Here is a 16,681-nt window from a genome sequence, read left to right on the forward strand (position 1 = left end):
ACCCGAACTTTGACACAATTGATTGCAGTAGTTAATCATTTGTAAACAAGCAGAAAATTGCATTTCAAGAAAGATTCATGCCCTCTCTCATGCCTGCCTGTATTTAAGAGAAGCCACGTCCTTCCAAGATATGTCTCCCCTTCCACCTCCTCAACCTGAGAAACTCAGGAGGAAACTGCACATTTTAGAGGGCAGTTATATGAATAAATCATATGCTTTCTCACCTTCAGATATTTTGTACAGTCTGTCCTCCCCTGCCCAGAATATGTGCCATTTAGCTAAATATGACTCATTATTTAGGTTTCATACTAATGTCATTTTCTCAAGGAAGCCTTCCAGATCAACTCTCCTAAGGGGTTACACTGGTTCCACACTCCAATAGGTCTCCTGGAAGCGCAACCTCATAGCGCCCCCTGGTGGTTACAGGTGCCACTCACCTGAGGTCATGCCAGGAGGATGGCCACCTTAAGATGCAGTGCTAATACACACATTGTTCAAGTTCTCAGCAATTTAATGGCTTTCCCCATACATCATCTTGTTTGATCTTGACAATAATCCAACAAACTAGGTTTCATCTTCCATGCCTCTGGGATGGGGTTCCACACCTGGTTCCTCAGCTACTAAATAGCAAATCTATGATCAGGTACAAGGTTTGTTAGTTAGCTTGGTTCCCAAACTCTTCTTTTGGTAATTCCAAGATGTTACCCCCTCTTAGGAAGTTCCAGGACTGTTTTTAGGTTGAGTACAACCTCACTATTCCTCTGGTCTATCTGCTCTGACTAAAGAATGTAGCTCATTTTTCTGACTATAAGAGGACTTCTAAAATAATCATGTATCTGTAGGCCATTAAATTGTATGTAGCTCTAGATCAATGGATCGCCAAACAGCCTGTTGTTTCTTTAGCCTTTGATAACTAATTTTCTAGTCTCCACCCAGTTCCGTAGTCACAGCCAATGCCACATGGTTTAGCTTTTTGTTACAGCAGCAGTGCACTCCTGGTACCTACTTTTGTATTAGCTAGCTGAATAACAAATGATCCTCCAACTTAGTAGCTTAAAACAGTTTTAGCTCACAATTCACTGGGTCATCAAGTAGGTCTGGGCTAAGCTGGGTGGTTGTGCTGGTCTTGCCTGGATTCACTCACGCAACCTCAGCAGGAGATGGCCTTACCTGCTTGCGGACACATCCTGTCTGCCTGTAAGTGCTGGCTGTCGGCTGAAGCGATGGGCTAACTCAGGCTTTTTCATGTTCATGGTGATCTCATGCTTCTAAGAGCAGCAAGAAAGAACAGGTCCCAATTTACAAGTGCTTCTTCAGCCTCTGTTGCATTATGTTTCTTGATATCTCACTGGCCGAGGCAATGACCGAGCCCACAGTCGACAGATGGAGACATAGATTGTACCTACTGGTCGGAGGAAAAGCAGAGTCACTTAGCGAAGGAGTATGCAGGTGAGGGAGGAATGAATTTTCGGTTTGCCAGAGATCTGTACCGCTTCCAGGCTGATGCAGTTCAGAGCCAGTGTGCCTTCTCTATTCCTCTTCTCTCCTGGTAATCAGGAAATGTGTACTGAGGTGACAGTGTCTTCTGGTGGAGGGAGCCCACACCCCTGACTCCCTGGGTGAAGAAGAGACCCTGGTGACCCTCAAAGAACCTGATATAAGTAAGAATTAAACTTCTGTTGTGCTATGTCATGGAGATTTGGGGGTTTATATGTAACTGCAGCTACAGTTACCCTACCCTAACTGACACACTCTTACATTATGTACAAAGTTTGGTGTGTATGCATTTTTTTTTTTACTGGGGAAAAGTCCATAGCTTTTCTCAGATTCTCAAAAGAATCAGAGATCTAAAAGAAGTCTCCCCCCCAAAAAAAAAGCAAAAAGGAAAAAGTCCCTCAAGAGATATAATTTTTTTTTAGCTCACAAAATTATCTGTTGTCCCTTTGAATGCAGTAGGGAGTAGTCTGAAGTATTGGAGGCATCAGACAGGCCTAGATTAGCATTTCATTTCTCCCATTTATTGGTTCATATCCTGGAAAAATCCCTTAAGTCCTCAGAGCGGTGGCTTTCTCTAGTTTAAAATGCTGGCTTGTTGAAATGATGCTTCAGTAATCATTTATTGAAAGTCTACTAGATCCCAGACACAATGTTAGGTGCCTGGGTATAAAGATGACTATGTAATAGACCTTCTGTATCGGAGCTGACGACCTGGTGAGAGGGGCAGATACATAATTACAAAAGGGCTGCCCAGTGTGAAGAGTTCAGTCATTGAGGTCTGCAGAGTGTAGTTTGGATGTAGCCAAGTGTGTGAGCATGTGTGTGTGGCCGCTGGGGAAGATTTCTCGGAAGTCACATTAGAGCTGGCTGGCCCTTATGGAGTAGGAAAGGGTTAGCAGACCAAAGAGCCAAAGGGAGGGCATGAGGCATGACAGGAGAAGCCAACAAAAGCAAGATCTCCAGGTGATCAATCGCACAGTATTTGTGGGGAACTGTTAGCCATTCCGAGTCGCTGGAGCACAGTCAGCATGAGTAGCGGGAAGAAATGAAACTGGAGAGGCAGAAGGACCCTAGGGACTCACAGGAGGTGCTAACGATACAGGTTTTATTCTAAGTGCAGGGGGAACTATCGGAAGGTATTGGATGTAGGTAGCGTGCAGAGTGCATTCCCAGAAGCTGTGAGAACACTCCAGCATCTGAAACCCTCCTAGGCACACCCAGGAGGGAGCTCACCCACTGTAAGGAAGTGACTCAGGGTCAACCAGGCAGCTCCCTGACCTTTTTGGCCTTTAGCTGTGGAAACATGCTGTAACACCCTATAGTCTGAACCTGTGTATATAAGCCAGCTTACTTCCTGAATAAATCGGATCTGCATCACTGAACCTGGTCCCCGGAGTCAGGTCTCTGCATCTCCGTCATCCTCACCCCTGGTGGGCCTTGTCTACATACTGGCACCTGGACAGGGACCTAACAGGCATCCAAGGGACGGGTGAGTGACTCTCTGCAATGGGAAACCTTCTCCCCCCCCACTCCCAAGCCCCGCAAACTCGAGCCCTGCATGTCCTATTGCAGAGTAGGCAAGTTAAAGTTAGTAAAAAGGATCTTTGTACCTACTGGGAAATCCTCTCAAGTTTCAACCCTTGGCTCCAGGACGCGCCTCTTTGGGACCCCGAAAATTGGGCCCGAGCTTTCCGACTCATTTGTTTGGCCGAAGTACATGAAGGACAAACCTTCCCTCTCGGTCTCACTCCTGCCCTACTAGCCATCTCCCACCAAGGACCCTCCCCCATTCCAAAAATATTACAGGCTACCCCTCTCCCTGAGAAGCCTCTACCTCCCTATTCGCCCCCCTCCACTGAGGAGGAGAGTGGCTTAGCCTCCGAGTTTAACAAACTCAACAAACTCGCAGCTGAGAGCGCAAAAACAAAACCAACCAAATTGCTAACTGCGCCATCGGCTCTGCCAGCCGAAGAAGCGGAAGTTGCCGCTCCCGAACCCCTCTGCTGTTGGCACGCTGGAAGGACCCAGCCATGGCACAGTGGCGGGGCCCACACCCCCTTCTGACGCAAGGGAGAGGTTCTGCTTGTGTCTTTCCAGAAAACAGCCCTCAGTCAATTTGGATCCCAGGACGAAACATAAGGCCAGTCCCAGTGTCCCAAGATGACCCCTCCAATGAACCCCCCCACCCAACCCAGGAGATGGCGAGTTTCCAGAAGAAGAGACTTGTGGCTGGCGTGCACACCCCATCACCTGGGGGGATGTGAAGCTTTAGTGGAGCAAGACCAGAGAATAGCCTCTGACAGGCCCCCAGACCCTGGTACTCTGTTCCTGCTTCAAACGATCATTCATCAAGTCCAATTGGCTCTAACTAAAAGAGAAGGGGGAAATGTAGGTAGAGCACAGAGCACATTCCTAGCAGCTGTGGCTGACGCAATGCTGTGAGAACACTCCAGCACCTGAAACCCTCCTAGGCACACCCAGGAGAGAGCTCATCCACTGTAAGGAAGTAACTCAGGCCAACCAGGCAGCTCCCTGACCTTTTCAGCCATTGGCTGTGAAGAACACGCTGTAACACCCTATAAGCTGAACCCATGTATATAAGCTAGTTTACTTCCTGAATAAAGTGGATCTGCATCACTGAACCTGGTCCCCGGAGTCAGGTCTCTGGGTCTCCGTCGTCCTCACCCCCGGTGGGCCTTGTCCACATTCAGATGGGGAGGAAGGGGCAGCTTTCTTTGTAAGAGGGTCACTCGGGCTGCCAGGTAGGGAATGGATTACAGGGAGGCAAACCGGAGTGGAGAGCCCCGTGAGGAAGCTGCTGCTGTAGCCCACCGGGAGACGGTGAAGGCCTGAATGAGGGCAGTGGTAGCAGGGATGGAGAGGAGGGCACTAACATAACATCTGCTGGTGAGGAGAGGAGTAGAGGATGTACTGTTTGTGAAGGGCTTTGTCATCTACGCAGCTCTGCACAAAGGCGGGGTTGTTATGACTGAGATTTTGGTTCTCCAGGAAAGAAGGCACATACGTCCCTAGGCCTGAGCACAGCAGCTGTTCCCGGCAGCCTGGCTCCATCCCACTCAGGTCCTTGCTTATCACCCACAGTCCTAGGGATTCTAGCGCACAGGCAGGTCCAGCCCAAGGTGAGTTCCTGGTCTTCCAGGTTCGCCTTCCCTGGATCCTGGGGGGAAGGCAGCACTCGCACATGGAAGGCCCTCGCCTACAGCATCGCATTCCTCGGGGTGGGAGTGAGCCTGCTGATCATCTTCCTGAGGTCCCACCATGGGGAGCATGAGAAACCAGAGTCTGTCACCTACTCTCATCTCCGCATCAGGTCCAGGACCTTTCCCCAGGGAGACACTGGCTGTCATGCTCATGTGAATCTGTTTCCGACTGGCCACGAAGGGAATACAGAGAACCTGGACCACTACCCAGTAGGGGACCCTAGCTCTGGTTTGGACCATTCTGCTGCAGATGAACCGGCACAGTGTCTGGGACCTGCAGCTGACCTCCTCCCTCGTATCACATGATGACCAGTATACTGACCTAATGTCCCGTTGCTTCTGGCAGGAGGTGGGTTAAATAAATAACTTAGATTGCTCAGGCATCCACGGTTCCAGAGCCCTAATCTGTCTCTGAGATGCCCTGATCTCCAAGAGCTTCTCTGTAGGCTTTTCCTTGAGACCTGGGGAAGCTGACGTAAAAGAGCCGCTAGCAGCCTTCTGCAAACACTGCATCAGTGGCCTGACCTGTGGTGGTGCAGTGGATAAAGCGTCGACCTGGAAATGCTGAGGTCGTTGGTTCGAAACCCTGGGCTTGCCTGGTCAAGGCACATATGGGAGTTGATGCTTTCAGCTCCTCCCCCCTGTCTCTCTCTCCTCTCTGTCTCTCTCTCTCTCTCCTCTCTAAAATGAATAAACAAAAATAAAAAATTAAATTAAATTAAAAAAAATTAAAAAACAAACAAACACTGCATCAGTGGAGGTGGCTGCGCACATGGGACCTCCTTGCCTGGGGCAGGGGTATTATCAGCACCACGGTTTAAAATTGGACCAGAAGGAGGTGTGGGTGGGTTGCGTGGGCAGAGAGATCTTTGGACTAATTGGGAGGAAATAATCCAAAGGAGGAAAGAAATGACTGTATTCCCAAATAGAAAAATAAGAAGGGGGAAGCCAGCCAGCCAAATGAATTAAAAGTCTCATCCTTTTGTGCAAAGGATCTTCATGGGTCCTCTTCCCCTTCCTCTGAGGCCTCCAGTGACACTACATTTCCCAGAGCCCCTTGCAATTCTTCTTGGCCCTCTGACCAAAGTCATGTGGAATATAATACAAAGTGATACATGACATTTTACCCTTCCTGGTACTGTCCTACACTCTCTGTTTTCCCTCATCTTCCAAGGGTGACCTTGGAAGCTAGTATTGAAGAGGGCAAAACCTCGGGCAGCCTGGGTCCCCACATGACCACATGGAGCAGAGTTCTCCATACTCCCTCCTGTTAGACTATACCCGAGTAAGAACTATATTTCTATTGCATTAAGCTGCTGAGATTTCAGTGTTTTCCTGTGATAGTGGCTAGCATTACCTAAAGCAAGAGACCCTCCTTCCCATAATTCCCATTCCCCACCTCACAGAATTGACAAGCATTGACTGAAAAGGAGCCATGGGTTGCAAACAGCCATTAAGTAGGCAGTGTCTATAACACAGCTCTGATGGTGGCAGAAAGGCAGCATCTCTCTAGCAGAAGAGGCTCACTGTCTATTCCAGGGTTTTGTCGGTCCTTTGTGTTAACAGATATAGGAATTCTGTGCCCTCTATTATGTATATTTCTGTATCTAGGTATAGATGTGTATTTCTCTATGGACACACACAAAGCCTCTGTATCTTCATTGTATATGGTTTATAAAGTATAGATACACATTTCTCTCTGGCTATAAAGGGGAAGGAATGGGATAACAGGACACTGAGTGCAAGTTGTACAGGAGAAAGTGTGTCAGGAAGAGTTGATCAGCACTGATGATGATGGCCAGCACTAGAATTGCCAGGTAGCCTGACCAGGTGGTGACACAGTGGATCGAGTGTCGGACTCTGATGCAGAGCACCCAGGTTCAAAACCCCGACGTCGTCAGCTTGAGTGTGGGTTCATCTGGCTTGAGCATGGGCTCATCTGGCTTGAGCGTGGGCTCATCTGGCTTGAGCGCACACTCACCAGCTTGAGCACAGGTTCGCTGGCTTGAGCTTGGGATCATAGACATGACCCCATGGTCACTGGCTTGATTGAGCCCAAAGGTTCCTGGCTTAAAGCCCAAGGTCACCGGCTTGAGCCTAAGGTCGCTGGCTTGAACAAGGGGTTACTCGTTCTGCTGTAGCTCCCCATTAAAGGCACATATGAGAAATCTATCAATAAACAACTAAGGTGCCGCAGTGAAGAATTAATGCTTCTCATCTCTCTCCCTTCCTGTCTGTCTGTCCCTATCTGTCCCTCTCTCTGTTGTCTTTCTCTCTGTCTGTCACAAAAAAAAAAGGAAAGAAAGAAAAGAAAGGCCAGGTAGACAGAAGAGGCCAGGGTGTGCTCCCAGGTGGGGGTTGGCCAGGGTGCATAGAGGAGAGGTGGCATTTTAGGCTTTGCTTCATCATTTGGAAGGGACTTGCCAAATTCAACTGAGAAAACCAGAGAGAGAGCCCTTTAAGTACAATTTGATTTGATGCTAGAGATTTAGAGCTCAGAGTGGGCTTGGCTCACTCTGGTCATTAACCAGAGTGCCAATCTGAGTGGACTCAACAGTATATGTGAGGAAAATGGGTAAAGGAGAAACACTAGAAGATAGATGGGCTATGACAGTGGTGAAATTTACACTTTTAATAAAGTCCCCAAACTGGAGAAAACTTTTAGACATTCATCATGAAGCAGTAGTGTGTACAGGACCCACATGTGGGCACAGTGGATGATTCATAGGTCACCCAACGGTTCCAGTGTCTATATATAATTCCATGTTTAATATTGAAACACAGTACATCATATAGTCTTAGGATATTTTACTGACTTCATAATGCCTATTGACATCAGCATGGGCAATGAAATATCTCAAATTCAACTCAGAGCAACACATTTTTATAAACAAGTTTATAGTAAAGTAAGGGTAATTGTTAAAAAGAATAAAATATTGAGTACTCATTTTCTCATTTCAGATATTTCCAGGAATGCTAGAAATCTGTGAGGAGGGAAAATGGGATTCCACCTGGCAGTGTACCAGGGAACTAATTACCTGGGGGACTTGAAACAACTCGACGGATTATGTAGCTGCATTGATTCTGTGGATTAACTGGGGCAAATAGTGAAATTCCAGCCGCCTTGTTCATCTGTTCACTCACTCACCATCAGACCAAGTTCTGGCTCCTGACAAATGAATGATTTCTTAATCGGTATGCCTCGGCTACTCTGAATTTTACACCAATTCATTTATTCATGAAAAATAATATAATTATACTATGCTAAAGTGGATGATGTAGCCGTGAATATCATCCTTGGCTTCCCGCCCACATGGAGCTTCCAGTTTCATAGAGAAAATAAACTCGGGCAATTACACATGTCTATAAGGATGGCTTGAGTAACTGAAAGTAGTAAGACCACACACTTCCCTGATGTCATTGGAGTGGTGGATAGTAGTGCAGAAGGAGCTCTGGGAAATGTCCCCTGTGCTTGGAAGCCCCAAGACAAAGGGCTTCCAAGTGGTTGAATAGTCAGACTTTTGAATGACTGAAGCTGTTCCTGACGTTACATTGTGCCCCAGAGTGTTTCTGTTACCTGGTGTTGCATAAAGCACTACCCTCAAGGTTAGTGGCTTAAAACATTAATCATTTTACTATTACTCACAATTCTGAAGGTCAACAAGTCAAACAGGGCAGGGTAGGAGTGGCCACCTCTGTTCCATGTGAAGTCTGCTGGGCCCGGAACAGTGGATGCTTCATGGAACATCCCAGATGGCTTTGCCATGCAGATGTTTGTTGATTCAGCTGGGAAGCTGGGCAGATTGACCAGGGCCTTGGTCCTCCTCAGGGCTTCTTTGTGGACAAGTCCTGCCGGGGGTGAGGACAACGGAGATGCAAAGACCCGACTCCAGGGACCAGGTTCAGTGACGCAGATCCACTTTATTCAGGAAGTAAGCAAGCTTATATACACAGGTTCAGCCTATAGGGTGTTATAGCATGTTCTTCATAGCCAATGGCTGAAAAGATCAGGGAGCTGCATGGTTAGCGCTAAGTCACTTCCTTATAGTGGGCGAGCTTCCTTCCTGGGTCTGCCCAGGAGGGTTTCAGGTGCTGGAGTGTTCTCACAGCATTGCTTCAGCCACAGCTGCTAGGAATGTGCTCTGTGCTCCACCCACACTTCTTTTCTCCAAATGGCCACTGCACTAAGCATCACCGCATGGTCTGTCCAGCAGAGTGGCTGGACTTTTTACATGGCAGCTCAGGGCTCCCGGAACAGAGAAGCAGAAGCTGCCAGACCTGCAGGCTCCAGCCCGGCAATGGTGCAGCAGACCTCTCATTGCATTCTGCGAGTTAACATGAGTCACAGCACCACCCAGACCAGTGGGAGGGAGCTGGGAGCTAGACAGGGTGTGAACACAAAGTGTGTTTCATTGGGAACCATTGTTGGAGACGAGCTACTACATTTAGGAAGTGACATTGTTTAATGAGGTTCCTCTTTAAAAAAAAATGAGTCTTAATCAGGAAGAGCCTATTTTTCCCAATAGAGTCTGAGAGTACCTTTCTTTACTGCTGCGAGAGAATATGGCTCACAGAGGTGGTGGAGCTTTCTGAGTAGAAAGTGTGCCACTGCTCCACCAGCCACAGGAAAACGTCGTCCCTGGACTCAAAAGTGAAGCAGCAATTCTCTGATCGGGACTCAAGACCTACAGTGGACTTGGAGTCTCGGCAGGTACAAACCAATGTCTTCTTTCAAAGGGCTTCAAGAGCCCTGATACATGAAATGGTGCCATTCAGAGATGAAGTGTGAGAGAGAAGAGCAGGGATGCTCAGAAGCGATCAGCAGATCTCATGTTGGAACAAAGCAAGACGTCCGGTCCCACCTGCACCAAGACAGTCCGTCAGCTGAGGAACATTTCAATCCTGACACCAGAAGCCCTTTCTAGAACTCCCAGAGTTTGTTCTACATATTTCTGCTTAACTGTGTAGTGAATCAAACACATGGCACTAGGCTCACCTTGCATGCATGTTAAAAGAATAGGCTGTATAGTCACAATGTTTGGTTACAAAGCCTGCCTTGGCCATGGCCAGTTTGTTCAGTGGTAGCACATCAGCCCGGTATGTGGAAGTCCCGGGTTCCACAGGGCACCCAGGAGAAGTGACCACCTACTTCTCTACCCCTCTCCTCCACCCTCTCTTTCTCTCTATTCCCCTCCTGCAACCATTGCTCAATTGGTTCAAGCAAGTTGGTCCTGGGCGCAGAGGATGGCTCCATGGCCTTGCCTCACGTGCTAAAAATAGCTCGGTTGCCAAGCTATGGAGCAGTGGCCCCAGATGGGCAGAGCATCCCCTGGTAGGGGGCTTGCCAGGTGGATCCCCGTTGGTCAGGGTGTATGTGGGAGTCTGTCTCTCTGCTTCCCCACTTCTCACTTAATTTAAAAAAATAAAATTAAAATAAAGCCTGCCTCTTCTACCTGCTGGGTGCGGCCTGGTGCCAAGTTACTTAACTTTCATTCAAGATAGTGAAAAGTTACTTAACTTTTCTCTTCAAGAATGCCACATAGGACAGAGACTCAATAAATGTTAATTATCAGTATCATTATTGATATTATTCTGATTGTTAATTTCATAATCTCTAACTTACACAGTCCTTCCAGCTGGACATCTGATGAGGATGGGCTCCTATATCATCAACTGAAGTGAAAATTTTGGTACCCAAAGTGGGAAAAAGCAGAATAAGAGTTCCGTTTTCAGAAGAGGATAGTAGTATCTGTCTAGGGGCAGTCAGTAGCCAACCCTGCAGCATATGCTGGAGGGAAAACCCTGCTTCGTGAGCTTGGCCCCTGCACGGGATTGCTGTAACAGAGTTGAAGCCAAGGCCAAATGATCCGAGCATCTAAATGATATGGACCAACCCAAGAAAGTTATTTTTATTTTATTGTTTTAGGTACAAACAAGATATTTTAGAAGGACTATGTGAATGTAAATGTGGTTTTGATTTTTTTTTTTAGTTGGCAAAATTTAGGAATGTTTTAATTATATACAGTCTATTTTTAAAAACTAGACAAAACACACATATTTCACAATAACAGTATTAAATTTCTTCCAAGTTTGCTTTAGGTGCAGGTGAGAAGAGCAGGTAAACTCGATTTATAACGTCCCAGTTGTACTCTAACTCTCCATTAAAAAGTAACCCCACTAGGCATGCTGGCATGTGGCACCTACCCGCTTCCAAACCAAAAGAAAGAAAAAACAGTAAGGACATGAATAGCAAAATTGTCACATAACACTTCCTCTTTTCCAAAACTTGACTCATTCTGGTTACTTTAGAAAATAAACTCATGTTTTAACTAAGACTATTAACTAAGTACAAACCTATTTGCTGTTTTATTTGTAAAGACAGAATCCTACAAACATCTGCAGCAAGACCACAAAGCATTTCTACTGTCCATACTGATATCTCAACTCAGTACTTAGTATATACAAAATATAATTCTATTAACCCTCTGAGTAGTACGAACATTCATGTATGTCCTCACTCAAAGGGCTAACAAAAAACTCACTACTCAAAGGGTTAAACAAAACAAAGGTACTCACAAGCTGGAGAAAAGCTCATGCAGTTAAGGAAAGCTGTAATTTATAAGTTAAAAGCATTGGCCTGCCCTGTGGTGGTGCAGTGGATAAAGCATCGACCTACAATGCTGAGGTTGCCAGTTTGAAGCCCTGGGCTTGCCTGTTCAAGGCACATATGGTAGTTGATGCTTCTTGCTCCTCCCTCCCTTCTCTCTCTCTCTCTCTCTTTCTCTTTCAATCCTCTCTAAAAATAAATAAAATCTTATAAAGCATTGTAATCTATACATAACATACAAATAGTTGTGCATTTTAAAATGAATACTATGCCTCTTAAGAGTAAATTCTCACAGACAAATGCTGCTGCACAAATATTTATTAATGCAAATAAGTGAATGGTATCTTAGTAAAAATATGCTTTAAAATTTTAACCCAAAAGCTAAAAACTTTTGATATTTTTTTGTACATTTCTATGTATCCTGAAGGCATTGGTTTACTCTCTCTGGACCAATGTTTGAATAACAATTATCAAGGTGTGCAACTGCTCGTCTTCGGAGGCTCTCTTGACTCTGGAAGTTGACAGGTATGGGGACTTCCTTGTCCCCTGAGGGTGACACGGGGCAGTGGGTATGCACAGACTCTGCAGCCCAACCGTGTGGCACTGGAATGGGGGTCCTAGTCTATCCTGGCTGTGATGACAAAAATGCCATGGGTATCTGATAAACACAGAAAAGTATTTGTCACAGTCCTGGAGGCTGGCAGTCCAAGGACAAGTGGTGGGACTGCTTCCTGTGTCATCTTCTAGCTGTGTCCTCCCATGGTGGAACGGGGCAGGGAGCTCTCCGGGTCATTTTATAGGGACACGAATCCCATTCATGAAGGCTCTGCTCTCATGACGTAATCGACTCTCAAAGGCCCCACCGGAAAAGACCATCCCACTGGTGTTTAGTTTTCAACATATGCATTTGGGGGGACGCAAACACTCAGGCTACAGCAGCTGGCTTCTAGACTTACTATTATGTTCATTCTTCTTCTTCTTTTTTAAAGATTTTATCTATTTATTTTAGAGAGGAGGGTAGGGGAGAGAGAGGGGGGAGGAGCAGGAAGCATCAACTCCCATATGTGCCTTGACCAGGCAAGCCTAGAGTTTCAAACTGGTGACTTCAGCATTCCAGGTCAATGCTTTATCCACTGTGCCACCAGAGGTCAGGCCTTTTTTAAAAAAATTTTATTTATTCATACCCTGTTATGTTAATTCAGTCTTCCTGTTTGAAGAATGTGGCTAATTGCACCCACCTCATAGGGCTTGTGAGGATCAAATGAGTTAACACATAAAATATTTATATCAATTCATGGCACGTGATGAGTACATTTTATAAGCATTAGTAATTATCAATCAACTTCTATATCAAGTGTGGGGGTTTATTCCAGTTCTCAGGCCTCCCATGTCTGGAGCCTGACTCTGAACTCTCAGGACTTTTTTGAACAAGTGTGAAAAGGGCAGAGATGTACAGTTCTGCCTGATGCCTGGAGCCTGGCCCCAGCCCGTTGTTTCTACCATGGGCAGAACAGAGTGGGAAGCAAAGTCCCGGGATCCACCTTGGCGTGTGAGGTTCAGGACCCATTCCTGCTCCTCTATACCATCTGTGTGTGTCCTTGCAAAAGTCACATCTTTTTTCCGAGCCTCAGGTTCTTACTTGCACAATGACACTCCCAGTGGACGGGCACCCAGGCATTCCAGATCCAGGACGGCTTGCTGAGGCAGGGTAAGCCTAAGGGCCCAGGCAGTCAAGCCAGAGTCACCTGGATTCTCTTAGAGACCAGAAAGTAGATGACAACTGGAGCCCAGGTTACGTCACTGTCATAGGAACAAAACTGTGTCGTAACCCGAGGACCCCCTGTATATAAATTACCTGTGCAGTGCTTGGCACACAGTCGGTATTCACAATATGGTAGCTGTTACTTCAATTATACTGCTCACAAAAATTAGGGGATATTTCAAAATGAATATGAAGTGACAAAATATCCCCTAATTTTTGTGAGTGGTGTATAACTAAAACGAGTGTTGTCTACAATGGCCAGTCCAGGTCCAGGCCTGTGGAGGAGGTTACACAGATGTAGGTAGCATCATACAACCATAAACGTTAATCAAAAGTCATTCCATTTTCGGGCACCCTTGAGCCAGACTTTAATCCTACATTTGGCCACATCTGATTTTTGACCGAAAAGTCTAAGAGTCGACTCACCAGAACTCTCCAGACATCCCTTTCCAGCTGGGCGAGGAAAACAAGCCCTCCGGAGAGAACTCACTGCTCTGAGTTGCCAGCCTCGGTCCCCAGTCACACAGGTGAACAGGAGGAGAGGTGGCAGACAGTGATAATGACCACCACTGCGTAAGGCTAATCAGAGCAGGTTTAACCAAACGGGCTCACCTGTGGACGTGGATGCAGGCAGGTGTAATCCCATGCTCTCTGTGGCGCCGTGGAGGCTATTATTTTTCTTTTTTTTTTTTTGCATTTTTTTTTTTTTTGCATTTTTCTGAAGCTGGAAACGGGGAGAGACAGTCAGACAGACTCCCACATGCGCCCGACCGGGATCCACCCGGCACGCCCACCAGGGGGCGATGCTCTGCCCACCAGGGGGCGACGCTCTGCCCACCAGGGGGTGATGCTCTGCCCCTCCGGGGCGTCACTCTGCCGCGACCAGAGCCACTCTAGCACCTGAGGCAGAGGCCAAGGAGCCATCCCCAGCGCCCGGGCCATCTTTGCTCCAATGGAGCCTCGCTGCGGGAGGGGAAGAGAGAGACAGAGAGGAAGGAGAGGGGGAGGGGTGGAGAAGCAGATGGGTGTTTCTCCTGTGTGCCCTGGCCGGGAATCGAACCCGGGACCCCTGAACGCCAGGCCGACGCTCTACCACTGAGCCAACCGGCCAGGGCGAGGCTATTATTTTTCTATGCAGCTCTGACCCCGGTTGCAGAAACAGAAATTCCGCAGAACTTTAGGGAAAGGCAAGTGCCCCTCTGCCCAGCACCCTCGGGGCTCTGTGTTCTCAAAGGGGAGTCCTGGTTTGCCAGGGGGGGCGCTAGAGCCAGGGAGGACCCTGGCTATCCTGCCAAGTTTCCTGTCGATACCTGTTGACATTTCCCTGAGTAATTGTTCCAGGTGCCTCCGTAGATTTCTTTATATCACCGGATGGATTACAGGGGCTCCATTGATTTTGTGGTTTCATGTGTGAAAGATGTAATCTTAATCCTCCATTGTTCATTTTCCTTAACCTTTCTTTTAATAACATGATGAGGAGGCAACCCATCAGAATGGAAATTGTTTCTGAGGCATGTTGTCATAAATACATGCCACAGACAGTTTTATTTTATGGGAGAAGCCATATTTTTTGAAATAATAATAATGATAAAATTTGTATGGTGTGTGGCAGTTTACAAAGCACCTTCCCACATCAGCTCATTTAATCCTGACAGCAATCCTGATAGGTAAGAGTTCAAAAAAAAATTTTTTTTTTAATTTATATATTCTGTCTTTCCATGACATGAATTTTTATTACTAGCCATGTGTCACAGACAAAGAACCTGTATTGCTCAAGGTCATACAGCTCTTAAAAGTAAGGTTGGGAGTCAGGGTGACCTGCACTCAAGTTCTGAGCCTTCCAGGTTGTCCCCATATAACCTTGGACGAGAGGTTTAACATTCTCCACGGTTTGTGTATGTTTCCAACAAAATGAGGCTGAGTCTACCTTTCCCGAATTTTGCAAGGATTAAAGGTGATGTAGGTAAACCACCAGCACAGTACCTGGGGACGATCAACTACTGTTAGCTGTTCATTAAAACAATAATATTGATTATTTGATAAACATAGGATTTGAGCCAAGGGCTTTATGTCAAAACTCAGTTCTTTTTTTGTTGGAGATGTTAGAATCTGCTTTCTCTCTCTCTCTTTCCCCCTCTCTCTCATTTCTTTCCTTATTGGTAAAAACCCCAGTGAATGACAATAAGTCAAGGGCTCTTCAGGTGAACAGCTGGGAGAGTCTCCTGGCGCTGGGAGTGAGGACTGAGAGCCATCTGAGAGACCGCAACGCCCGGGAGCCTTTCTTTGTGGAGCGGGATTCCAGCCAGGGGCCCGGTGCCCAGTGGTGCGTATCCGGACCCTGGAGGCCTTCTGCCCGCACCTGGGCCCTGCTTTAAGAAAGGCGGGCGCAAGTGCAGATGTTCTCATCACAGCTTGGACAAGTTACAGAATCAGGGACTTGAACCGGAAAAGCAGAGGGACTGGGGCTTTATCCCCAGCCCTGCCACTCACTACCGAGCTCTGAGGCGTTCAGAGAGTCATTTCCCTCACCCAGGCCTCAGCTTCCTCTTTAAAATGAAACTGTCCACCTGTAATTTGTGTTTCCCAGCCTAAATTTACCTGGAAACAACAACAACAACAAATATATATATATATATAAATTGAGTCCCCCTCCCATAAATGAGGGTGGGGAAGGAGACCACCAGAGAGGGATGAGTACAAGGAAGAAGAAAAGCTCCTGTGAGGAGGGTTCAGTGCGGACGGTCCCTACATTGCTCCTGGAAGTCCCATCGCATGACCTCACTGCTCCTGGGCTGACAGCACTGCCTCGCTCTATGTTCCACGGCTTTCTCTACTTGTTCTTTTTCTAAAAAATGTTTTTAAGATTTCATTTGTTCATTTTAGAGAGGGGAGAGAGAGAGAGAGAGAGAGAAGGGGGGGCACAGGGAGCATCAACTCCCATATGTGCCTTGGCCAGGCAAGCCCAGGGTTTCAAACTGGTGTTCCAGGTCGACACTCTATCCACTGCGCCACCACAGGTCAGGCTATTAGCTCTTGCATTTCTCTCCCCTCTCCTTCCTTCCTCCCCTCTCCTCCCCTTCTTTTCCTTTCCTCCCTTTTTATGAGAAAATGTATTATCTTCTGGGTCTCCAATAATAAACCCTAAGTGCCCCGACCCGTGCTGCTTGGGACATGTCATTCCCTCTGTCTGACAGCACTTCCCTCTTGGATCCCGTTCTCTGTCTTGTGAACTCGTGTTCATTTTCTCAGAATCCACCTCAAATGTCACCTTTTTTATAAAGCTTTCTCCAACTCCCCCCATGAAAGGAACATCATCTTCTTTTAGGCCCATCGCGCTATCTCTACCACAGATTCTGTGACATTGGATTGTAATTCCTTAACTACCATCTTCCTGCACCCATAGTCCTTCAAGGAGAGCGTCATGTCCTTACTCATTTGGTATCCTGAGCACTTGTAGGGTTGTTCTTCTTTTATGATACTCCTTGCTGGCAAGAATGCTAATAACTCTGTCAAAGCAGCTTTATTATTCACTGATTCATTTATCCATAGAGTCAGAATATTTTACAACATCCAAACGAGCATTACATTTATCAT

Source organism: Saccopteryx leptura, chromosome 3, assembly GCF_036850995.1.
Source record: "Saccopteryx leptura isolate mSacLep1 chromosome 3, mSacLep1_pri_phased_curated, whole genome shotgun sequence".
Taxonomy (NCBI): domain Eukaryota; kingdom Metazoa; phylum Chordata; class Mammalia; order Chiroptera; family Emballonuridae; genus Saccopteryx; species Saccopteryx leptura.